The sequence below is a fragment of the Plodia interpunctella genome, chromosome 5 (assembly GCF_027563975.2).
Source record: "Plodia interpunctella isolate USDA-ARS_2022_Savannah chromosome 5, ilPloInte3.2, whole genome shotgun sequence".
Taxonomy (NCBI): domain Eukaryota; kingdom Metazoa; phylum Arthropoda; class Insecta; order Lepidoptera; family Pyralidae; genus Plodia; species Plodia interpunctella.
Window position 1 is genome coordinate 8,602,534 of NC_071298.1, and position 26,580 is coordinate 8,629,113.

General features: G+C 33.5%; 1 protein-coding gene across 15 annotated transcripts in view; it reads left to right on the top strand.

Annotated features, from left to right (window-relative positions):
* cac (cacophony) overlaps window positions 1-26,580 on the top strand; it is a 135,286-nt gene that overhangs the window by 18,711 nt on the left and 89,995 nt on the right. For all 15 annotated transcript variants that reach the window (XR_008404679.2, XR_008404676.2, XR_008404678.2 and 12 more), the window contains exon 2: window positions 2,829-2,997. The gene's annotated coding sequence lies outside the window, so the exon portion shown is untranslated. The remainder of the gene's footprint in view (window positions 1-2,828; window positions 2,998-26,580) is intronic.

The following is a 26,580-nucleotide window of genomic DNA, read 5'->3' on the forward strand; positions in this document are numbered from 1 at the left end:
AATTAAATCTCCCTCTAGATACATACAACAATATATTTAGCTAAAGCGAAACCAAGCGTATGATTATATTCCTTCAATATCATTAACTCGATACGTGATTCATTAACGCATATCCAAGGCATATTAGGCAAATAGCAAACACATATTAAGCCATATTTGTTCGTGGTTCGTGCATATTCATGATTAATATTCCTAACTAACTTTACACTCAGCCCGACGGATTTGTAACAAGTTGAACTGTGGAAGTTGTTAAATTTCTGGTGTTTTGAGACAACAGTAGTTCAGATTATTATAATCGGGATGGGACCCATTTGCAATAAAATACGTCGTTTTTTATTCCAATTAGAAGACATCTATTTAGGAAATATGACGTAGAAGATTTCGGATAACTTGAAAAATATAACAAAATAGTTGTAAAATTAGACAAAGAGGGTGGGCGACTAGTATTCGTTAAATTCCGTTTCCATTTGAGTCTTTCGGCAACTACATTTTAGCAAAAAAGAATGTATGTACAACGCAACTGGGTGTAACGACAAACTTAACTTAACTTACTGCAGTTCGAAAATTGGACTGAAAGTGAACTGAAATTCAATGGTTAATTTTTACGTGAACCCTGGTCACAGCTCTGGATGTAACCTACATACGAAGATGAGAGAGATAGAGAGATTTGACGAGTGTGAAATGGAGAAAAATCTGTAGGAAAATGGATGGGTTCCGATGCTTTAGGCTGAACCACGGAAACGCTTAGATATACTTATTATGTCGATGCGAGACTGTATATTTTCGTTATCTAGAGTTTCCTACAATCAGTTTGACGCAACACTACATTAATAAACCCTGGTTAAAACTGGGGATTATTTATGAATGTGATAAGCCTTATCTTCGCCAAAGTAATACAAAAATTTTGTTACGCTTTTATCCGGTGTGGCCGAAAAAAAGTTAGGTTTTCAGAACGGGAAATAAATTGTAACTATTTGTAGTTTGCCAAGAAAGAATGATAGTTTATTAATTTATAACTATATTTACCAAAATAACAGTATATCACCTTATCCCAAGTGTCCTAAAAGTAAACTGACAGATAATTTAGTATTAAATTGTATCATAAATGTATTTTAGAGTACAAAAAATGGAGGCAATGCCAACAACAAGCTGGACTATTGCAAACTGAATTCTAGTAAAATGAAATCAGAAATTATGCGACGTTCAATGGACAAGTACTCTTCATATGAATACAGATACGTATCGATCGGTAGACTACAGGCAGTAAGTACGCGGCGAGCAAATAAATAATGCTAGTACGAAAATTGGTGTCTCGATCCTGTACTGGTAATGTACATAGAAATGTACGTACGTATCTATGAAATATTATTATCCATACTAATATTATAAATGCGTAAGTCTGTCTGTCAATTCCGCTTTCACGGATAAACCACTGAACCGATTTTAATGATTTTTGGTATGTGTCTAATTATTTTTTTCAAAAATCGACCTCTTAGTGATCACTCTCAGTTATTAGCTCCAGTGTCAATGAACTGATTTTTTACTTCCCATTTGAGAACCCGCAAGCACATTTGTTGGTGAAGATGCTGAGATAAAAAGTATTACAGTTATTTGTAAATTAAATTGTAATATTTAAAGTAATTCTCGTATATGTCTTCGAATGCTAAGTATTCGAAGGCCAAGGTAACTTAATTATATTTTGTTTACCAATCCATAAAAAAGCCATACTTACTAAGTTGCCATGACATGAAAAATTGAAAAGCTAACTGAGACATATACGAAAATTAATTTAAATTTGATGAGACGATATAAAATGACCTTGGGCAATGCCTTCAAATTAAGTCAAAATATTCAAGATCTTTTCTTTATTGCAATAAGCAAATAAGCACTTTAGTTAATATATATAGTTTATAATTATACTCAGTTATATAAGCCCAAAGGTTCCTTATTTTGACTACTTACTCGTATATGTTCTTCGTCTGTACTTTTTTATTTTGAGACGTAAGTATTTTATTTAACGTTCAATTTATGACTGTCATACGTGAGTTACATTTACCCAAAACAGATGTTTATGGGCCGTTATTTATCTGAGTTTGCCGTTTATTATCTGTGGAGAAAGTAGTTCCATAATTTGTTTCTTATGGCTACGAAATAGGGTATGCATTTGAATGCAGACTTTCGTTGCTGCTCGGATCTTGATGTAAGAATTCAAAATATACAATACATCATCATCATCTCCGCCCCTTTCTCCCTATATGAGCATATGCCTGTCTTCTTTTACGTCAACCTTCTCTATCCGGTTCTAATCTAACCCACGTACGACTTGCGACTTTGGTAATGTCATCTTTCCCCAATTCTAGGCCACCATTCAATACTAATACAAAAAAATACAATACAATACTTAGTCTAAATAAATTCAAGAATAATCTTGACTTATTTTTATTACACATTAAATGTAAATATTGAAATAAATCGTTGACAGATGTTCGACATTCTTGTTGAATACAAACTTAATGAATACACCCAAGTTTATTAAGTTTGTTTCAATGAACATTGGCTTAATTGCAGTAGCACATGCATTGACTAGTCTGTTCTAAATCTATATTGTAGTTTAATCAGTTACATGCAGGCGACCTCGTGACAAACACAATGTCTAAGATTTAATGCTGATTTTATCATTTAATTAAAATATTAGATTAAGCACTTGGACAGGGTTCGGTTGGAATCTGATAGATAAAAATCCTAAAAATTCCTAAAATATTAACCTGAATAAATAACGTAGCAAGCTTTAAAAATTGCATATTTAACACATTTTTTGGTTGTTCCAGGTGAGGTGTAAATGTCAGTAAAAAGTATTGGAAATGTGTAAAGTGTGTGAGTGAGTAGTGGAAGTGTCACACGGAAGCACGGTGGACGGCGGCGGCGGCCGCAGTCATGGCAATAAGTTGACGACTGTGGCCGGCCGCGCCGCACGCCGCTCAACCACTCGCGTGACAGGTGAGACAGTAGATAACATAATGTCACACAGGATCGCTGTGGGCGGCGTAATCATGGCAATAAGTTGACGACTGTAGCTGGCCGCGCCGTACGCCGCTCGACCACTCGCGTGACAGGTGAGATAGTAGATAACATAGTGTCGTACACACAGGTCACACAGGAGAGCAAAGGTCGGCCGCAGTTACAACGCTTAGTTGTTGACTTGAAAAATGTGTAATTTTTACCCGTTACTATATAGCGCTACAAGAATCGTAGCGACATTTCGTACCACTGTCACCGGTACATCGGTATGATGATATAGTTTATACATTGTATTGATATGGAGGCATCTTGAATATACCTTTATATAAAACATTGCAAATCATATTATTAGATATTAGGTATATAAAATGATAAAATAAATGATTAAAGAATCAACCCTTCGTCGCTACACACGTTAGCTATTTAATTCAAAAATCGTTGCGATAAGAAACAATTTCCACATACAAGCAATTTGCGCACGCCTCAAAGATGATTACGAAAGCGGCAATCTTTATTTATGGCATATTTCCATACACGTCCCCTTTAACTTTAGTCAGCAAGCCGAAATCTAATTCCTAGTAAATTATTTTGAGAGGGAATCTGACAGGGACGAAGTGAATTTCGTTAAATCCTGAATTCGAGTTTCTCCCGGAAAAGTTCCGGGACGTGAATGTTTTGGTAACAACCTGGCTTCTCGTATTTTTTTTTGGTTTAAGTTGATGGTATGTCGAAGGTAGAAAAATATAGGATTTATCATGTTACTGTACGATACCAAATTTAGAATTAAATAAAAGAATCAATTTAGTCCGGTTTGTTAAATATACTGAAGTCAAAGTATAGGCAAGCTTTCTCAGTCAGTCTATCAGACAAAGACCTTTGTCTAGCAGTGGACTTCTTGTGACTAAAATGAGATTTGGTAGCCTTACTATTATTAACACGTCACTGAAGAAGATGGCAGTCAAATCGTCTGTCGAGTTTTGTTATTATTTATATTCATATAAAATTTGTTTTATATATTAATTTAGATTTTCCCAAGGGAACGATAATTATCCGGAACGAAAGGTAGCCTACGTACTTAATCGTACTTCTAATTAGGAGGCACAAAATTTCAGAATAAAAGGTTTCAGGTTGAAAAGATAAATGTGGAGATGTGACATACCAGTTACACATTTCACATTAATAATATTTGTTGGCATTGGAATATTGGTAGACGTCAATAAATACTCATAAATTATACAATACATTCGTGAAATTGATAACAATCCAACGGCACATAATCCTTCCCTAACTTGAGCTTGGCAATTTTTTATGGCTGTACTAGGTATATATTGGAAAACTTGCTTACCGTTATAGAGATACAAACTGAAGTGTTTGCTGATTGGTTAATTTTTCAATAAAATTCTGGGCAATTAGCTAGGTATTAAACAGAAAGCCTATTTATAGGCTTTACGTAGGGTGTCTGAAAGGTGCGCTGTGTGCCTGCAAACACAAATTTGTGAAATTACAGATAATGATCTTATTTATTTATCAAAAACAGTATGGCACAAAAAAATACGGTAGTGTATGAGAAATTAGTAGCAGAGTAAGCAAACGTATGTACGTAAGGCTATGTTAACTATGATTATATATAATAACTATGATTGATGAAGCCGAAAGATAATAAATATCAAAAAATATCAATAGGTAGTACAGTAGTAGACAGTCAAACAAATATAACAAAGCAAAGATACTTATCCGCGCCTATATGACAGTAATAGGTAACGCCGCAGTATGACATTATGTCGGCCACCACAACAGTATACATACATACATATTGTGTGATATAGAATACATATTTTTGTAGATCGTGGTGTCCCGGAGATTAATAGTTCTTTGAGGCACTATTGGTACAATGTGTTCATAGTGGTGTGTGGAGTAGAAAAGGCTTTATAGTTTTGTATACCTATCTGTACTAACGATACTTTTTCCTTCAACGTTCGTCAAATCAGTCATGCGGCTTTCGTGTGCGCTGATTGGCTTGTGGATTACAGGAGCACGATCGTGTGTGTATGTGTAGCTTAATTAAAATCACCACAAATGTTGCACAGATTGAATTACTGGTATGCCTTTGTCGCTATTACACTGTAATCGTGCAAATATTATGATGTGATGATGGTACATGAAAATGAATTAGGTATAGTTTCATCAGTGAAAGTAATTCTTGGAATAACATAATTCAATTGAACATATCTTAGTCGAGAATAAAACCGTATTTATTTTAAATATTCATAATCATCACTACATAAGTCGCGTCCCGCTGTCTGTCCCTATGTATGCTTAGATCTTTAAAACTATACAACGAATTTTTTTGATGCGAGTTTTTAAAACAGAAAGTGTGATTCTTGAAGAACGTTTATGTGTATAATTAACCCGAGTGAAGCTGGGGCGGAGCGCTAGTTTTAATATATTTTACAATAAGTATTTAGTAAAATTTTGTCCAACTTATAATGTAGGTAATCAGAATTCGGATTAAAAAAGTTTATAACAACTGAAACATAAAGTCAGTGCTCAGGTTAGTTGTAATATACGCCGGGCCATAGCTTGACAAAGTGGGACCGCATATGTGCGGTTTCACGGCCGCCGCTGGATTCTCGCTACCTATACACAGGATGTCCTAATTATTGCACTTCGTAAAAAATATGATTTAATGTAGAGATACTACTACTAGAGATGCTGCGCATGATGGATGTTCTGATCTAGCTGTTAAATTACTATACCTACTTAGGTATTATTTCAGGTAGGATTCCGATGATTATTAGTATTTGTATGTGTCCAAGTGCATAATTCTGAACATTTTTTTTTAATAATTTGTCAAAGTTTATAATCGAGCATTTAATATGCTTAAAATTATCACGATGCATTGTTAATCTTGGTTTTAAATGTATCATAGCACAATCGAATATTTCTGGATTGCTAAAAACCATATAGGTACCTAAATATAAAATCCTTGCGGATATTATACTTATAGGTAAGGCAAAAAAATATGTATTACAAAATATATCAAAATAGTCTTATTAAATCTATGTTTAATAATTTAGCTATTTTTCAATAGTCTTATTAAATCTACTTATGTTTAATAATTTAGCTATTTTACTTTTATATTTATTACATACATTTTGTTATAATAAGTACTATTAGGCGAACAATTATTGGAAAATCTTTTAGCTTTTTGTATGAGTCCTGTCTAACTAACTTCATAATGCTACATAATGAGGTCAATTATGCTGCTGTTCAAAAGAAAATTCGATTTAGGAGAGCAAAATTGATTAACTAAAATTTACAGATTGTTTTCAAATATACCTAATAGAAAAGCCACATCAAACCACGCACATGTAAGTTGAACAATCCTACTAGTTTTGAGGATGTGTGTATGTATTTAGATATGTTACTCTTTCACGCAAAATCTACAGTACCGATTATTATGAAATTTGGTTCATGGGTACAATACCTATAACCTGTAATAATACATATGGTACTTTTTATCCCAAAATTCCCACGCGAGCGAAGCCCCGGGGCGCAGCTAGTAATATCTATAGAAATATTCTGTCATCATTATCTAAAAGTTACAATAATAAATTAATAAAAAATTTCCTTACACAAAAATTAAAATGTTCTTATGTGTTCGAAATACAGAATACGAACAAATCCAAAGTGAACACGCCGTAGAGTAGCAGAAAACCCGTGTATACGGGTAACCGACGAACTACGAAATAGGAGTAAAAAAGTTGACACACTGAAATATTGTACAGTTTGCCATATGCTAATGAAAGTTAAAGAGTTTTGACGTTTGCTGCTCTGCAAACCTTTCAATGAATTTTAGTGGAGTGCTATGAATTCGTGTGTTTAACCCTCGACACTAAACAGGGGTTTGATACTGTGTAGTATCTGTATGTCTGTGTCATAAACCGGATATTATTTTTTTCGATTTTTTCATCGAAACAGTTTTTCTCTACGGCTTAATATTGACAGTTTTTTTGTATTACTAATATTATAAATGCGAAAGTCTGTCTGTTTCGTTTTCACGGCTAAAGCGCGGCACCGATTTTGATGAAATTTGGTATGCATGTAGTTAAAGATCTCCGTTCAAATATACTACTTTTTTCACAAATCAAACCCAAATTATTATGGTGGGGGTAAAAGTCAGCGAAATTCACGCGGGCGAAATCGCGGCCAAAAGCTAGAATTCTATAGAATATTTTCCCAGCGGACCCGCGAAGTACTAAATCTTATATTTTGTTAAAATTTTCTACATATAAATGGGTTTATAAATAAAATGCATTTCGTCAAGTAAATATCGACAGTTGAATAAATTTACCCGTCGAAAGATTGAGCTATCGAGCAAGCAGCTTTTACCATAACTGAATAGCTCCGCGGGCTAAGCCCAATCCTTCCATTGATTGAGAGCGCCTTGGAATCCAGAATATGGTTTCCCGATACATATTAGTGGCGATCGGAGCCGGCTTATATCGTGTAAAGGTCTATTATTGGTCGCATGTATGCCTATTCCTATATTCTAGAGGACACCATTCCTTGGTTATGGTTACCAATTTTCAGAAAACTTTATGTGTATCTAATAAATTGATAACAAATTATGAAAATTTTGAAAATAATATTTCATTCAACGTTTAAAATCGATGTTCTTGTCGGTGGAGTTCTTTCCTCAGCAAGAGGCCCTCATGATTTTTTTATATCAATTGTGTCCATCCATAGATCTGTATGTGTTTATAGATATATCAGTGTCTGATGCCACATGCCACAACCAGTGGCCTCAAAAGTAAGTGATAAAATATATAGATAGATATAAAGCCATTATCCTGGCTGGATATAAATCGTTATGATCGAAGATAAAAACCTTTATGTTAGACCGATTTCCCGTCAGTTTTCCCTCATATATCTTCTTAATTTCTTGTACCTACTTGCGTTGATATCATATCGTATGGTAGGAATTTAATATTTTCTTAATCTTCTAAATTACTAAGATGTTTTTAAATGTTTATGTATTCCAATTTTTAGTCATTTCGTACGACATCCACAGTAGCAGTGGTCCTATTCTAGGGCGGGAACGACACGGCAAACTAAAAAGCAATATTTATTGGTTTCCTTATTTATAAATATTACATCAATGTAAAAATATAACTTATAGCTGCGCCCCGGGGCTCCGTTCCCGTAGGAATTTCAGGATAAAAATCACCCTATGTGTTATTCTAGGTTATTTTCTACCCTACACGGGTAGAAAATAACCTAGAATTTTATTTTAGAAACCAAATTTCATAACAATCGGTCCAGTATAGATAATGCGTGAAGAGGTAACAAACAAACTTACTTTCGCATTTATAATATTAGATGGGTTTGGGATTATTTGTTCGTTTGATTAGTTTGATAGAGATCTCCTTTACATAATAGTATCGAACGTTCATATGATTGTATTCCAATTATAGAGATCCGAATGTTAATTGATAGTTACATTGCTATCAGACACCGTTGCTAGGCGCAAGGAATTACAATACGGCTTCGTAACTGATAGGAATCTGAACTTAGTCAACAATGTATAAGGATTTAAGAACATAAATTATTAGAATCTGTTTTTCACCATTTTTAGTATAGTAGGCAAACGAGCTTACCTACCACCAGGTAACACGCATGGTTGCCTGAGGTTAAGCAAACATTCGAGTAACGATTCGGGTCACCGATAGTCGCAGTATTAATCTTAATTTTCTTTTTGTAATCGAAGAAGAAGAGCCATAAAAATTAGTAATAGAAACCTATAATCAGAATCGCATATATAACTATTTCGACAAAAGTACTTTATAGTTTTCTGAAAAATTTTAATCCATAAACGAAGCTTAACATTATTTAAAATATATATATATATATATTTTAATATTTTATTTCAGTGTGTATATCTAGTAAGAATATTAATGTTGACTGGTGAAGTACTCGGGAATTGCTTACCTTCCCAAGCTATAAAGATTGCACTGATGTATAAGAGCAAAGTTAAAGCGAGCTGCGAACGACAGAGCAATTATCGCGGATACTCTGAGGGCGGATTATAATGCACTCTGCACAAAGCCTGCACTTACGCCTGTAATACTATGACATAGGAAGGGCTGGCACTGCACATTATCACAAGAATAATATATGCATTTTTCTTAGTAGGTACACGCCAACGCCCCTTTTTCCATTTTTCATTCGCGAGTCTACTGGAAGAAATTTCTATAGAAATAAATAGTACCATTGTACTTAGTTTTGTATTTGTTAATTTTATATTTATATATAACATTATTTGGAGTCAAATTGAGTAGCAGTGTTATCAATTATACACGCATTAAATCATATTTTTAATTACCCTTTAAGCACAGCCCTGTTCATCCTGATACCGTGTCGTTGTAGTTGTAACACTACCTACCTTGCCTCCTGTCTCGTTCACTGTGCGCCATCACGAGTATGACACTCCATTCGCTTTAACTGCCGACGACGGTTAATATTTCACTGCTTGGGCGCTTGTCAAAAGTGGTATACATTGAAAATACTTAATATAATCTGTCTGTAAGTATATTTTTTTCATAGTCGTATTCCTCACGGCTGAGGGTTGTGGTAACAAATACAACAACTTTCTTGCCACTATTAATGGAGTAGTGAATATAGGGTATAAATGTTTATTATCCGTTAAGCGACAATAGCATTTCGAAAGAGCGTTGACGTCATGCTGGCCGGTCATGAAATCATAGCGGAATTTTTAAAATGAAAATATTTAATTTTGTGCGAAACTCGTAAAAAAGAATTGCTCTAAGATTAAGAATTGCTTACTGATTAGAAAATGATTTCAAAATTAAAATTTAGAGCTGTGTTAAATAGTTGCTTTATAATCTGACAAAATTTTGGGCAAAAAAAAGCATCTTCATATTGAAAAATAAAACAGTAGGTAGCCTTTTATATCGATTCTTACACATGACAAAAATAGATCTCACGCATAAAAAAAATAATATTAGAGAATATGTCTGAGAGTTGTCTTCAAAGAAGTGAGGTATTTACAAAGATGTGTTCTTAGAAATATTTTTCTTGAAGCTTTAATACATCAATATAATGTTTAAAGTGCTTCAAACTAAGGAGAGCATTTCATTTACGACGTCGTCTCTCAGTAGTACTGAACCTGTACCTGAACGATAGGTTAGTGATATCTAATTCCTTGCCTGTGATTCTAATTATGCCTGGGAGAATTTAATTTTTTTTTACATTAAAAAAAAGTAATAAACAATTACACAAACACTTTATACAATTTGTAAAATACTTTGACGCCCAACAATGCCTTTACACTGTTATTGATTTCGAAGCAAAAGGATGACGATAAAAAAAATATTTTCCTTAATTTTCGACCCGCCATTTTCCAGGCTAATTAACTAACCATCTCCGAATGTTAATTACCCTCGCCATTGGGACTTTTCTTTACAAAAAGAAAATATTTTATCACGCCATCCTTATTTCACACCTTTTTAAATATTTAAAGCGATATTTTTACAAAAGTCAATTTATCTTGTATTTTCTAGGCAAAATGATGGCTGATTATGGAAAACAATAACCCTATTGTAATACGTAAAAATACTCCGAGTGCATCTCATTTTGTTTATAAAATAGATTATTTTAAATCCCCATTTACGCTGTACAAAATTTAATTAAAGCGTAAACTGAAACCCTTTAGTTGTAGCTTAACGGTTCGCCGCACAACAAACAAATTCGAAATCTGCTACAACGGGCACCGTATTTGTTGATTTTCAGCTAATTAAAGAACATATTCATTAACGTAATTAAATTTACAAAGCCTTGCTTCCATTGCTTTGGTTTAACAATAGAGAATTAACTTGAAGTAAACCAAACGAAGATGTATATGTAAGTGGGTGTTGGAATCCATTTCCAGTCCATCTGGTAGGGGTGCTTGGCAACGCTCCAGGCACCTGTTGCCCTGGAATTCCCTCCCACTCTCCTCCCCCTAATGGAGTGTGAGATGGCATCCATTTGTATATTTAAGATTTTTCAAATGCATAGAAAATATTATATAGTGTGCGCGACAAATAGATTTCAAAATTCGATATTATCTGTTTTTTATGTTGTTACATTATGTTTACATATTAGTATTAATACGACAGAACGGATTTATATACCAATTTAAGGATTTTGACAATGATTTTAAATAAACATTTAGAACGGATTTCTCTTAGTATATATTTTAGTTACAAGATTCTTACTAATAACAATGTCATGACAAATATTAGAAGAAAAATGCTAGTTGTATTTTTTAAAACGGAGAACAATTTTGTATCTTATTATTTCATATTTTTAATATTACGTAACTGTATAAATCAACTTATATATTGTATCATCTTGGTAAAATGTATTAAACTCCGTGTAATGAACCTCGCAGTTGTAATTTTCCCCAACACCGTCCAGGGATTACAAAGATCTGTAACATTCCACGTTGTCCAATGTATTTTGGATACATAAGAATAATACATATTCACATACTTATATTTTGTATATATTTAAGATTTATGAATACAATTATTCTAATACTATTACTCTAATCATAACTCATAATTTACATGGGCCAAGTAAGACAGATCATCATAATATTTAAGATAAATTTCCTTTGAAAAATAGAAAATAATGAAACAGCTGTCTTTATTATGAGACCTTCGTATAGAAATTAAAATAAATTAGTAACAGAACGTTAACTAACGTTTTGGATAAAGTTTTGTTCAATATAGGGACATGGGAGATAGCTATTAATAATAAAAAATACGTGTGACATGGAAACGCGATATTCATTATGTAACATGATCTTGAATTTATATATTCCCAAGTTTTTCCTAAGCAAATAGACCGCCGCAGGAGGTATTCATTAAGGTGTGTCGAGAATTCGAGATCTTTGCCTGACGTTTATTGGCTCCGTTCGGAAGGACGATTCGTTACTTTAGGAAAATTCGCTGCTGTACAAATAACTACATATACAATTTTATTGTATCTCTGTCTCTCTGATCTAAGTGCGCCATATAACGACAGCAAATAGTATTTCTAATTTTATTTCTTCTCCTCTTCGTGCGGTTTTTGTAATCCTTAGTTCTTAGACTATACAATGAAAATATATTTTTTGATAATATCAAGTCAGCACTTCTTAGGTCTGACATTTCTGCCAGGAGGTAAGCGGAATAGGAAGTTTGTTCCCGATATATTAAAAATGTCAAAACTCGGCTTATGTAATACACCTAGTATTACATAAGTCGAGTTTCGACTTCCGAAAAAAAATTGGATTACTGTTTTTTTAATTAAATAAATATTTGATTGTGTGAAAAAAAATTCCAAATGTATACGTTGTATGTATACATTTAAGGCACAGTAAGCTAAATATTAGCATTTTAAAATTATACATGAACTAGACACTATAGACGAAATCCACAATAATCCACTTTTTTCATTTTCCACTGAATCCTGACTTATTAAAAGGATTTCAGAAACCATAATTTAATTAAGGGGAACAGACGAACCCAAGATTCCATATAATTAATACAGGAAATGGCAGAGGATACACTTTTTCATTCTTTCTTCGTAAATTTTTTAAAGTAATTAAATAATTAAGAAAAAATAAAGCGTCCTGCTTTATTTTAATATTATAATAATATTTTTCTTTTTGTGAAATTCTTTGTCGTATTTTTTTATTTATTAGACTAACTACACATAGCGCTAAGATTTTCTTAAATTATTTGCTGTAACAATTTCTGAATAAGCAATAAAATGATGTAATATTTACGCCGTAATTTTTGTTTCAACTAAAAATCCTCCGGGACATTGTATCAAAGGGCTAGAGAAGAAAATATATATTTGTATATAAAGTAATTAACGGTAAGTATATTGTATAAGATAAGATATAGCTTTTCTCAAAAACTGATTACAAATCAAATTAATTTAAACGAGTTTTAAAGTACATAGGATAATAGCTTTCCTGTCATAATATAAATTATCATTATAATTCATTGATAGAACGAGGTTAAACGAACGAATCACTTAACCAAATCATTACTCCGTCAACATGCTGTCAACATCATTAAATATGAATAATTGAAAATCAATCGGATAACATAAGGGAATGTGCACGGATCTCTTAGTAATAAAGTACACTCAAGTTCTGGTTTGATGTCGTCAAGGATCATTAATCAACATTTATTTGCAAGAAAACAGTGTCCAACTGAGTATGATGAGTAACGTATGTATAGTAATAGATGGTTTAGGGATCGTTGCACCGGTCAATTTTGACGTTAACTTTATCTTGCACTACACGTCTACACGTAAAGTTGATTCGATTCAAAATCCAATCCAAGCTTTTACTAAGAAACATGTATATTTAACCTTAAAGTCATAAATTTAAAATCCTAACTAATATTATAAATGCGAAAGTAAGTTTTACATACTTACATATAGTTTCAAGTATGGAGAAGGACAAAGGGTACTTTTCATCCCGGAAAATTAATGCGGTCGAAGCCGCGGGCAAACGCTAGTATATTATAATACACTGAAAGAGGGAGGGAAGTTCCATACGCCAAAATAGTAACTTTTCTTGCCTACAGTTCTGATACGATGTCATTGGAATCTTCACGATTTAAATTAGTTTACAAATTCTCAAAAGGCTGGCAATGGTCCTGTGACTTCACTGGTTTTTTATGAACAGTGATACATACCATTAGGTGAAACGCTCGCTTATTTGCCGTCCTATACCGTAAAAAAATGCAAAAGTCACAAAGTTACATCTGGTGTCCATAGGGAATAATTTCGGCCACAAAATGTCTCATTTTTGACACTTCTATACTTTTATTCAGAGTTTCGTGAGAGTGTGGCAGCTGTCACTAACTTTGCGTACTGACAGTTGACCTGTTGCCCTTAACCCTGTCTTGCCCTTGCCCTCTGTTACATAACTTTGGGTTTCATTAATGTAATACTCATTTCATCATGATTAAAAATTACAATTTGATTTTATCGGGACTAAATTCCAATATAATAGGTATCGACTTTAGAAGTTTGATTATTATTTTAACATTAATGTTTCAAAAAGTGACTTATCTATTTCTTATTATACAAGTACACAAAGTACAAAAAGATTTTAATTAACAAATAACGTAAATGACGTATAACTATTACAAAATGTATATGTCACCATAGAAGGAGGAGGAAGAGGAGGAGGAGGAGGAGGGAGATGAAGGAGAAGAGAAGTAATTAAATAAAACACAATACATATGGTTTGATTCCAACATAACAACGGCGCGGCGGCGTATATCAAAAACTATCTTCGTACAGGAGATTGAACACAAAATTGAGTTCAATTTTCCGATGAAACTTTCACTGTACGCTGAATATAAAAAAAAATTAATGCAAAAAAGTTAGATATGCAATTTCGCGAGTGTGTATTGTTATATAAATATTGAAATGAAAATCTGGCTTTAATTTATATTTCATTCCTTTGTATTCAATTCAAAAATTATTTTCTGTTCGTAATTCAAAAGTAAAGTTAAATTCAAATACGCCACGAACTTAGAACTATATTTTAAAAACGACTTACCCGATTTTGATGCCTCACGAACTTAAAAATTCTATTGACATTACCTTTTACATTTCATCAAAATCAGACCAACGGTTCATACCAACATACATACAAACAAAAATATTTTTCCCCGAGTTGATTTATATGTACATGTTATATGTACACAAAATTTATCCATTAATCATCTTTTATGAAGTCTTAAAATTTTCACAAGGAAATACTAATCGTAAACTTACCAGACGAAAATTAGATTAAAAAACTAGCTATAAACTCACCAGACGAGAATAAAAATAATTCAGTAATTGCTGTTGTAGGAAGGTACCTATAATCTCGTATATAAAGTCCATTATCCTGATATGAAATACAGTTAATATAATAAAAACAGAGCTATAACACTTAGTGTAATCATTTTAGATGGACGATAAAAGCTGTGGTTATTGAGAACGATCGTAAAAGCGGGATTGACTTTGTGACACTCCATTTTATGGGGTGCTAGGCGATTCTCGACTAAGCTGTTGTGTATCAGGGTGGAAAAAATTAGCATAGATAGAAGGCTTATATCTAGCAGCTTACATAATATAAAAATATGTCCTACTGTCGCGTCTGTCTGTATAAACGCTCGAAATAAACTATAAAACTGTTAGACGGATTTTTGTACGATTATCACCAATAGATAGTGTGATTCTTGGCGAAGGTTTACGTGTATAATTTATTATGGTTTTACCCAAGCGAAGCTTTGACGGGTCACTAGTTGATGATAAACTATACCTAATGGTTATATAAAAGGTAGATAAAACAGTTTTTCCTACGAGGATAATTAAATACAACTAACGTTCAAAAAGGCGTGTGGGACCTAAGAATAGCACCACCCATATCGTCCCTGAGATGTCATATCATGTGACTAAGGCCTTGGCAGCTGATATGCAACAATAACATTCTCAAGGAGGGTTGGTGTCAGACAGACACTGGTTGTAAAACCACAGTCGAGTCTTCAAGTTTTTTAAGGTTTGCTTTTTGGCTGTCAGATTTCGCAGCGTCACAGCCTCGAACGCCACTGCGAAGATGAGAGAAAGAATGTCCAAAAAGCAACACAACACAAATTTATGTCACAATTTGTGCAAAGCGATCAATAAAAACATTTTTTTTTATTAATATAAATCGCACAGAACTTAGATCGTTTGTACAGGTTTTAATATTTAGAATTACATGCTATTTGTCTAGCCAAGTCCAGGGGCCGGTTATTTGTAAGCTCACAGCGGGAATGTTTCAAATCAAACAAGTTGAACAATACAGTTCGTCTATCGGGCATCAAAGCTATTAAATAGTTGGGACTTGGAAATCCTGTGCCCCGGGTTGTTTACCTGTTGTGCAAGGAGTTTCTAAAAATGTATTTTATGTAAGTATATATATTTTTTAGATATTTTTGAAATTAGATAAACTGGTAATTAGGGTAATAAACCAAAAGCTTTCTTACAGTGGAGAGAAAAATCAAGCTAGTCAAACTATAGGTACAACTTTTACCTTCTACTACACCCTTTCTTTCTCTCTTCTGAGCGTTATCCCGTTTTCTCCTCCAGCCATTGGGCGTCGGAGCCCAGGGTCCGCTTTCCAATTTTTCATCTCCACTTCATACGTCGCATCCCTACTTGCATCAGACCATGTCATGTGTCACGAAATCAAGCCATACCTCCACTTCTGATTTACTTTATACATTCTCAGCTCCTGGGCTAATTAACTGAAAGTCACGAAGATAATATGGTTGGTTAGTACCAAATATCGCGGATAGTGGAGAGTACATAAAGGAAAATTGGCTATACCATATCAATACTTGTTTATGGAACCTCTCGTTGTTGTTAGCTTAAATCCCTGTTCAGTTTTTAGTAATATGAGAACGAGAAGGAAGACGAAAAAGTAGGAACGCGGGCCCTTAACTCCGAAGCTCGTCGGCTAAAAAAGAAACCGGGAGAACGCTCAGATAAGAGAGAGAAAGAGAGTTTTTAGTAATATAAGCTTCTCCTATGTTTTTTCCGTTGCTGTTTCTATACAAATTATGAAATGATAGGTCTATTAGATTGCGCTACCTTACCTTTCTTTGTATCTTCTTTATGAAATAAAGATTTTACAAACAAACTATGTGATTGTTTACAGAAGATATCTATTTTATTTATAATATATTCATAGATATTGAAATCAAAATAAACATCCTGTGAAGCGAGTATTGTACTTATGCTGTTTTATTTACGTACTCGTGTGCAAATAAAAGCGCGCTCCGCGCATTCATGTGAATTGTGAATGGCCTTCTCCATAGATTTATATAATGGTAGATACAGTATCTTCATAAAGAAAGAGAAAACTACAAAATATAATAATAACTACAAAAAACATATATATATATATATATGTATATATATATATATATATATATAGCCGAATCAATAGTATATATATATATATATATATACTATTGATTCGGCTCACACGCCATCTGATATGTTTTTTTTTGAAACAAATTATTATAGGATCAATTAAAAGAGGGTTGCTCCAGTAATCTGCGCAGAAAAACGTACCTACGCCATTTTGTCTAAACGTTTGCGGCGGCGTGCAGGTCAACGTCAAAGATGTCTGGTGCAACCCACCCTTAAAATTTAACTCCACAATTGAGTGTTGAATCGCTCACTTCACACATACACATAGCACACTCGATGGCATGACATACGTTATCTTTTATCTTATTAATCTGTTGTCATCAACCGCCATTGATCCAGCTTCTATCTATATATATATATATCTAAAGACAATCACGGATGTGCAAATATTCCAGTCGTTCTCAGAATGTTTGCAACGAATAGATTAAGACCTTCGCTTGTTTGCTATTCAGAGTTATCGTCCGAATTTATCGAAGCCAAGAATTTTTAAGGTATTTTCCAAATTATGTTTATTTAGGACTTTGATAATTAGGTTGGCGACAGGGGGGAGGGTACTAGTTGATAATAATTTCATGTTAAGTATTTCATAATTTGAAATAGTCTTTATTTTGCCTCTATTTCACGCTTTCGAGTAAAGTTCAAAACAAGATGCTTTTATTTGTATTGAATATCTACTGCACTTGACTATTTTAGTTTATTTAGTTATTTTGAAGCCAAGTTGTGTTAATAATACATCATAATTAATATATTGCATGTTCAGTGGGTTTTAATGACATTATTACGACATGCAAAGATTCAAGATAAAGCGCGTTTTTATGAAGTGTTTGCATGAACTATTTGCTTTTATAATTAGCATTAATTCATTGCATAATAAACATTCTTGCACCCGGACCTCCACTGTAATAGGATTTCAGTATTAAGGGCTTATGCGACATATCGAACAATTAACACGCTTGTAGGATGTAACCTGGTATAGCATATATAATACTTTTTATCCCGAAATTGCCACGGGAGCGAAGCCCCGGGATGGAACTAGTTTATTATAGCTACTTAATTAATATTAACTAGAATGTTGTGTTTTATTGGGAAATAAATGATACTGATAATAAAGTAGATTAGCAAAAGTACTATGATTTAGACGCGTATTAAATTAATTCTGACAGTTTTTTTGCTATTTCACCGAAAGAACACTTCACCTCTTTTCTATTTTTTCTGTTTGTACGGTACACTTTATCCTCGCACGGTCGGCGAGTAAAAAAGACGACCTCGGTGGCGCAGTGGTAAAGTTGCCTCTGAACCGAGAGGGCCCGGGTTCGATCCCCGGCCGGGTCATGATGGAAAATGATCTTTTTCTGATTGGATCGGGTCTTGGATGTTTATCGATATATGTATTTGTTAATACACATATAACATTTATTTGTCAAAAACATGAGTACTAATATACACATTGATGTCAAAATGAATTAAACCTACATGTTTTACCGAATATAGGTATGCAAATATAAATAAATAAAGAGGAGCATGCTATCCACTACAAATCCAAAACAAAAAAAGAATTATAATGTGTACTAGCACTAAATTCTATCAGAGTCTATCATTAAAGAAATCATTTAAAGTATATTAACATTTATCAGTTAATAAAGACTTGAGGTGCTTTTTAAATAGATTTAAATTTAAGCTTTTACATTGATTTGGAATTTTGTTGTAAATTTTCGGTGCCATACATACTATGCTATTACCGAGTAAAGCAGTTTTTGATGGGTGCATGCATAATCGATAGATATCTCGATGATTCCTCAATACAACATCAGCTAGATGAGGGAATAAATGAGCATTGGTTTTCACAAATGTTGCTACCTCAAGTATGTAAAGTGACGGAAGTGTAAGAATTTTGTGTTCTTTAAAAAACGGCTGACAACTATCAGTGCTTTGGAGTCTAAACATTGCGCGAATACAGACAGCGTTTTTGCATTTGAAAAGCTATATCCTTATCCGTCGAATTGCCCCAAAAAATTATTCCATATCTAAGTATTGATTCCACTAAACCATGATAAGCTGTAAGAAGTGCTTTTATGTTTAATTCATGTGAGAGTTAAATAGTACAAACGCCGAACTACTAAGTCTTTTACTAAGACCATCTATATGGGTTTTCCAGTTTAATTTAGAATCTATAGTTAGCCCTAGAAATTTTGTTGAGTCAACTTCTTTCAACACATGGCCTTGATATTGTATTTTATAATTTTCCGTATCAAGCGTTCTTTGACTAAAATGCATTATATTGGTTTTGTCAAGAATTATCTTTAAGTTATTACTATCAAGCTATTCAATTATGGACGTTAAAGTTGCATTAATATCTAATTGATAAAGATTTACATCATTACATTTTATTGTTACCGTGCTATCGTCCGCAAACAAAGTCATATTATGTTTGGTAGTGTTTGGAAAATCGTTAATATAGATTATGAAAAGAAGGGGCCCAAGCACACAACCTTGTGGAACACCATATAATACAGAACGTTCAGTTGTGACAGTGAAACATTTAAAACCACGACTTGCCATTTCATTCGACAAATGTCAACCGTATTCCTTAAAATACAAGGATTTATAGTGTCACAAAGGCTCTGTCGTAAATTTAATGTAACAGCTCTCTCCATTAAGACCCGGCCTTATTTTTTTACCGTAAAAGGTACGTAGAAGTATATTATGGTATGATAAATAAGATAGCATCCCAAGAAAGTAACACAAATGTTAGCAACATAAAGAATCTTTTCCATAGGATGGTGGTAGGTAATGTTGAGTGGAGAATGATGTTGTGTATAAAAACGTTATCTTGAAATTTGAGTAATTTGTCTATTCAGCTTTATGTTGCAATAAAAACTTTCTAAAATTTTCTTTTTTTCCGTTTAGTAAATTTTGTATATTTTTGATAACTAATACACATATATTTTAAATAAAAGCTTGTAAAATATTAATGTACGTTAATAAAATTAGAGTTGGCAAAATCAGTTTTCTGTATGTACCCGCGATCTCCATGACAACTCCGGCGTTTTACGGCTACATTTTATTGTTTGGGTGTCAGAAAGGCAGTAAACGATTGTTCTGAAGTAACACCTTGATATTTACGGTGGATACAGCGCACGTGTTCCTCGATTGTTTGTTTATTTAAATGTGGTTTATAGTTTATAAAACGTGAAAAAGAGTTAAATAGCAGTTCGATCTTTGATAAATTGTAACTATCTGGGTCCTAGGGTCCCGTTTGGGTAGGTTGGAATAAAAGATAAGTTCGCTGTGTTCTATAATAGGTTATTTTCTATCCGTTGAAGTTATGTTCCAAAATAGAAATCCGTTCAGTAGATTTTGTATGTTTTTAATATTGATAACCAATATATATTGGTATATCTATCATGCCTGTGCCTCAGAAGTGGCGATTTTTAAATGTTTGTTGATTATTTATTAAATAATTTTATACATGCAAAAATAGTTCTTCTATTAGTATGGTACTACCATAACACGTTTTTTCTTTACTTATTTGCAATACATAGGAATGGGTATCAACGAGATTCTTCTCTGCAAATTCCATTCACAAGATATACAGCACTAATTGGGCCACAAGAGAGTATCCCGGGTTCGTTAGTTAGTATTGGATATTCCCAGACTGCTCTAAATTAGCAAACCAATTACGAGCCACTGCCATAGCACGTTGCGGCTCTGTTGTGCTCCGCTTTCTATACGTTTTGACACTTACGTATGCGTAATTTATGCGTGCGTGCGTTGTCCGTCGAAGGATGTTAAATTAACGGAGAACAACTGAAGAACGGGGCCGCGCTCTGTTCCTCGATGCGCACCTTTCAAGTACACTTACACTAACAAAATCAATTGACCAAATTAGGTAATGTGATTTTATAAATACTGGTGCGTCAAGTGTGATTGTTGAGAAAATGCGTACACCATCACAACTTCACATCGCAAATGTTCCAGTCTGGCTGCCACCACGGTGTCTGTGAAAGTCGTTGAATCGTCAGCTGTACTAAATATAAAAAAGTCAAGTAAAATCTTGTAAAAACATTGACGTATAGTTAACAGCACGTTAACAGCAGTTAATGATGTCAGATTATTCAAGGCGTCTATTTCGCAACACCTATCCAAGTCACCATGGTGATGGCGGCATGGCGGATGGCTGACGGATACACAAATTAATTTTATTTATGGCTTCGTGAAAAACTAAACTTGTTTATTTCCTGCCCACTTTCAAATCAGAAGTACTACCTATACTGAGTGGGTAGTGGTTGGTCTAAACATACCTTTGAAAGCCTTCAGTGCGCTTTTTTATGGCGAAAAGATTGGAGGTGAACTTGGTTGTAGCTTCTTGAAGATTAAAAAGGTATGTCAGACATTTCTTTATACATATAAAGAGGTGAATTTTTTTGTTGTTATCAATCTGATTTTCTAGTCGCGTAATGGCATTTGACATGACTTAACGACCGTAATCTAATGCAAAACTTCGTTTCTACCCCAGTGAACAGCTTGTGTGGCGTGAAACAAACACTGAATGAGTTTCTTTCGGCATTTCTCTTCAGCAGTGGTCGTTCCGAAATGCTAGTAGTTTGTAGCTTTGGTAAATATCATTTAATTTAGAATATGACGTGAAAAAGTGCCTGTGAAGGCCTAGTTTCTGAATAAATGATTTGATTTTGATTTTGAAATCTCGCTGCAATGTTTTTCTTTTCCGCAAGCGTGGAGGTGGACGAAAATAAAAGTATCATATGTTAGATAGGTACCTCTTACAAGACAAAAACATGTAGATTAATTTTACTACTAATAATTATAAACGATTGTATGTGATCTAGGGTGTGAGAATGTTTGTTAGACTCAACCATGCAAAATCTACTTATATGTTTTAGCTAAGCTGTCAATAAGTATAGCATGATTATCATATTGCAGTCGAAAGCTCTGTCTATAAATAAAAGTGTTCATAGTTTGGGTTAAGCCCACGATATACAACGCTTACATCACGTATAAATATAGATCAATGATTTCTAACCAAACCGTGATATTGGCAGTCGCACAAACATCTCACTTACCTCATGTCCTAGCTGCGCTGCGAAACAGTACAATGGATGCGATGACGCCACGCATGTAAAAGTGTTATAGATTACCGTCACCACCGCACAGGCGATTGATATTGTCGCATCACAAAGCGACGCGTTGTCTCTTTGCTTTCGTAGCTTAACTAGGACGCCCACTTAAGTAGGGTATAGAGCAGAGGTTGACAGGTTCCAAGATAAATATTTATACTCTATGTGAACGGGGAGTGAAGTTGTTGAACATCACTATAGATTATGTAGATTTATTTTTGTCAACAATATTTTAGACCCTCAACGTAACTACATCAAATCTAATTTAAATGTATTTTTTTGCGTGAAAATAGAAAACTATTTTTTTTTTAATTTTGCAGATGCCTACAAAGTTTTACATTTTAACATAACAAACAAGTCTTCTTTTTATTAAGTAATTTATTTTGATAATAATGAACTATTACATATCGTTTGGTAACTTTGAGATGAAAAGGAGATAAACAAGGTTATATTCGGGCATTTCCATCATAATCTGCGTCATGAATATGAAGGGATTTTTAAGAGATACATGCACATAGCTCTCCTCCCCTGTACCGGGTAATATCGTTTAACGCATCACGAAATTGAGTTTACCCAATGTTTCGTCGTCGGGTTTGAGCTCTAATTTGAACTAAATTCGACTTAAGAGAATAAGGTAATACGGTTGATGTTACAAAACTACTTTTCGGGGTGGCACGAAGGAGCAACAGGTAGACAATGTACTAAATAATTATGTGACTGTGTAGAGATTTATATAGCCTCAGTACTACCATACTACTAATATTGTGAATGAGAAAGTGCGCTTGCTTTTCTTTGTCGTCTTATCGGCTTGAAATGATATTTAGTGTGGTGGTTGTAGAGTTGGACAGTGATATAGGTTACTTCTTCCTTAGGGTAATATCTAGTAGTATATAAATTAACTATTGTATGTACTAGAGGGTTCATTCGCATAGACGTAATCAAACAGTTGAATTTGCAGAAGAGCCCATTACTATCTACATTTTGACATCGGCTCTTTTGAAACGCTTTCGATATAAAATACATTCGACAATTTGACATTTTAAATATTGTCCATCGATCAAACTCTAAAATGAGTCAATTTATAAAAGCGCTAGCTTGTAAATACCACATAGTCACTGATGTGTGCCATTGCAACAGTTTTTTAACGCGCGTCAAAATAGCGTCTTGCGGACGGGGCCTAATACAATTCTCTATTATTGACCAATTCTGAAAAATTATAGTAGATGGTTTAACAAATAAAAACTACTGAAGATTCACCAAAATATAACAAAATCGGGATTTGTTTATCTATGAGGGCATTTGAATGTTCAAACTCGCACATCGAGCAAGGACGATTTATAAAGGATCTAATTGAATTTCAAATCGAAGTTCCGTGTTAACATTACACAATTACCCGCTTTATGTCAACTGGATACGTCAATCTAGATTATATTAAACTTGCTAATATCTCCAAAATTAATTTCAGGTATACTTCGAAACTGTAAGCTACTGTAATTGTATTATATAACAATATAATGTAATGAATGTAATTTAATATAATGTAATTTTACCGATGTAGTGTAGGTGAGTTGTCAACTACAGGTATAGCTTATGTCTTTGCATACCTTTTAAGTAGACTTTAATGTAACTATTTTATATCAGTAGTTTTATGTATCGTATGATGTATTATTCTGATCTTGCTTATCTATTTTCCTTCATTTGTCTACTTACGTGGGTTGGGCACTTAGTATCGTTTCGCACTGCATATGACACTCGCTATTTACTCGTATTGTTATTACTATCGTAAAATATCGCTCTATATGTTTTATCATAATAAAGATAGCTACTTATATGATATGTTTATCACGTGAATGATGGATAATAGATAACACTCGATGACCTTAATTAACTAGTAAGCTTGTAACGTGGGTCAACAAATCCGCATATAAGAAGTCTAATGTTTTAAAAATATTCAATGATGTTTGATACACATGTAGCACTAATCCGATAAAAGAATGGTTTATTATTAACTTGTGTGTGAAATGGAGAAGGCAATGATAAACCACTCCATTAATAGTGCCAAGAAAGTTGTTGTGTGTATTTCATTTTATTTCATTTGAATGAATGACGACCCTTAGCCATAAGGAATAAGACTATGAAAAGAAGTAGCACTGTTATTTGGAATAAAACATTATATTACAGGCTTTTATATAACTTGCAATGCATATAAGTATATAATATACGGGTGGAATCTTGTAACTGAATTTTAAAGCAGATATCTTCAATGGATTAAACTGTACACGTTTAGTTTGGATGACGAGGGATGGTTTACTGCGCGGACATGATTTTTTGTCACACATTGAATGCAATAAGTTTTTTTTTGCTGACAACAATAACCACTTGTGTCAAAAACTTATTATTTCGAAAGACCTACTGAAGCAAAGACTCGCCGCGGTGCGTAGCCCAATTCAAAGCTTATTCAGAATAATCACAGGCAATTTTTCACGTACAAGTTGAAAGGTAAATTATTAAAAAAATAAAGGTATATTATTCGTCAAAAAGTTAAATACTACTGGTAGCTAATAATTTTAGAAATGTATGCAACAAAATGATTTGATAACTTTTTTGCTGTAGAATAGAATCACCCTATAAATTATCAAAAAAATGTTCGAAGTTTACCTTTAAGTTTACTTTTTATAACTAAACTTTTGAAAACTAAATAAGTTCAAAGTTATTCATATCGTGGGAGATGTGACTTGCCAGTCCAACTGGCAAGTCATACAATTGTCGCGTATTTCTTGTTCCAGAATAAATGTTTTATTTACCCAGGTATACGTTTTGAGAAACGTTTTGCATATAAATTGGCAAAGTTCGACCTGACGTTTGATTGACGTCCGTAAACAGCCTATTGTGAGGGATATTGCATTGCGATGGAAACTTCAGTTTTCAATTATGTGGATCAGTTGCTTCGTAGTCTTAATGGCTTAAGGCTTCGGTGAAAATATTCCTTTTGCATGTTGGTGCCATTCACAAATGAAATTCTAATTAGGTACTTAGGTAACAGTTCCAAATAACGCAGTTTTCGATCTTTGAAAATAAGAAGTTAAAGTGTGGGTATCGAAAAGACTTATTTTAATACCTAATTTTTATCGTCAGTCCATATACAAATTATGTATGTTACTTACTAAATTTTAGCATATTCTATATGGAGGGATATTTATTTAAAATTACGCACGTCAGATGTATGACTACTTAAAAATAAAGTGTTAGTTATATAACGACAAAGTCGATAAGAAAGAAGATTATCATGTAGTAGTCGTGTAAGTACATGAATATTAAATAAATATATATGGACAAATCACACAGATTGAGTTAGCCACAAAGGAAATTCGAGACTATATATATTATGTGATACTAACTCAACGATACTATTTTTTATAACACATGCGTGCATGCATATATAGGTAAACATCTAAGACCTAGGTCAATCTGAAAAATATCATTTTTCATCTTGACCTGACCGGGGTTCGAATCTTGGGAGTCCTAGTGTAGCAGCCGGCATGATTGCCTTAGGCCACAGAGGTCGTCAATTATTATATGTAGTTTATCCAATTTCTAAAAACAAAACCATATAATACTACTTCAATACAATCGGTTAATAAATTTGTTCTCCGCAAACAGTTTATTTCTATTAAAGGTCGGCCTTAATCGAAATACTACGGGGGTTCATAAGTGTATCGATATGGGCGGGTTTTATTGGCGATTAGCAGTTTTATCGGACATTTAACCGAATTAGCCGATACGATGTGTAGACTAGTAATGACTAGATAGTTTTGGTAATTAGCTACTGTAAATTAAGTATAATTGTTGAAAATTTGTGGTATTTTGCAGGGTTATTTTTAGCACAAGAAAGACATCAAATTCCTCAAACGTCGTTGTTTTTGATTACAGTTATACCTAAACTCCTACAAGATTGCTGATATTTCAAAAATAGCTACTACCTACTTGTCAAAAACGGGTAGCATATTTAGTAAAGTGATCCACATATAAAACCTCAGCTTCTGGCTGTGCAGTACACGAATAAAGCCATGTCCTACTTTCTCATCTTGTAAACATAGTGAGCGGCGGTCTATCTCCTGACTTTCTCAAAGAGGTTGAGTCTGCCATTATTGGGGAAATGGATGTAAGCCTATTTCTCGGAAAACTGTCATTGTATGTGGTTTTATATATAGTTTTGGTATAATAAAATTAACTTTGGTTTTTGATATGAATTTGGCATATTTTGGGGTATAATTTTTATTTGTAAAAGTTGTATATGATTGGGTATAAAATTCCGAAAATTTAAATATATAAATTACGAAAATGTTTTTTTAGCTTTACATAAAAAAAATCGGAAATTCCT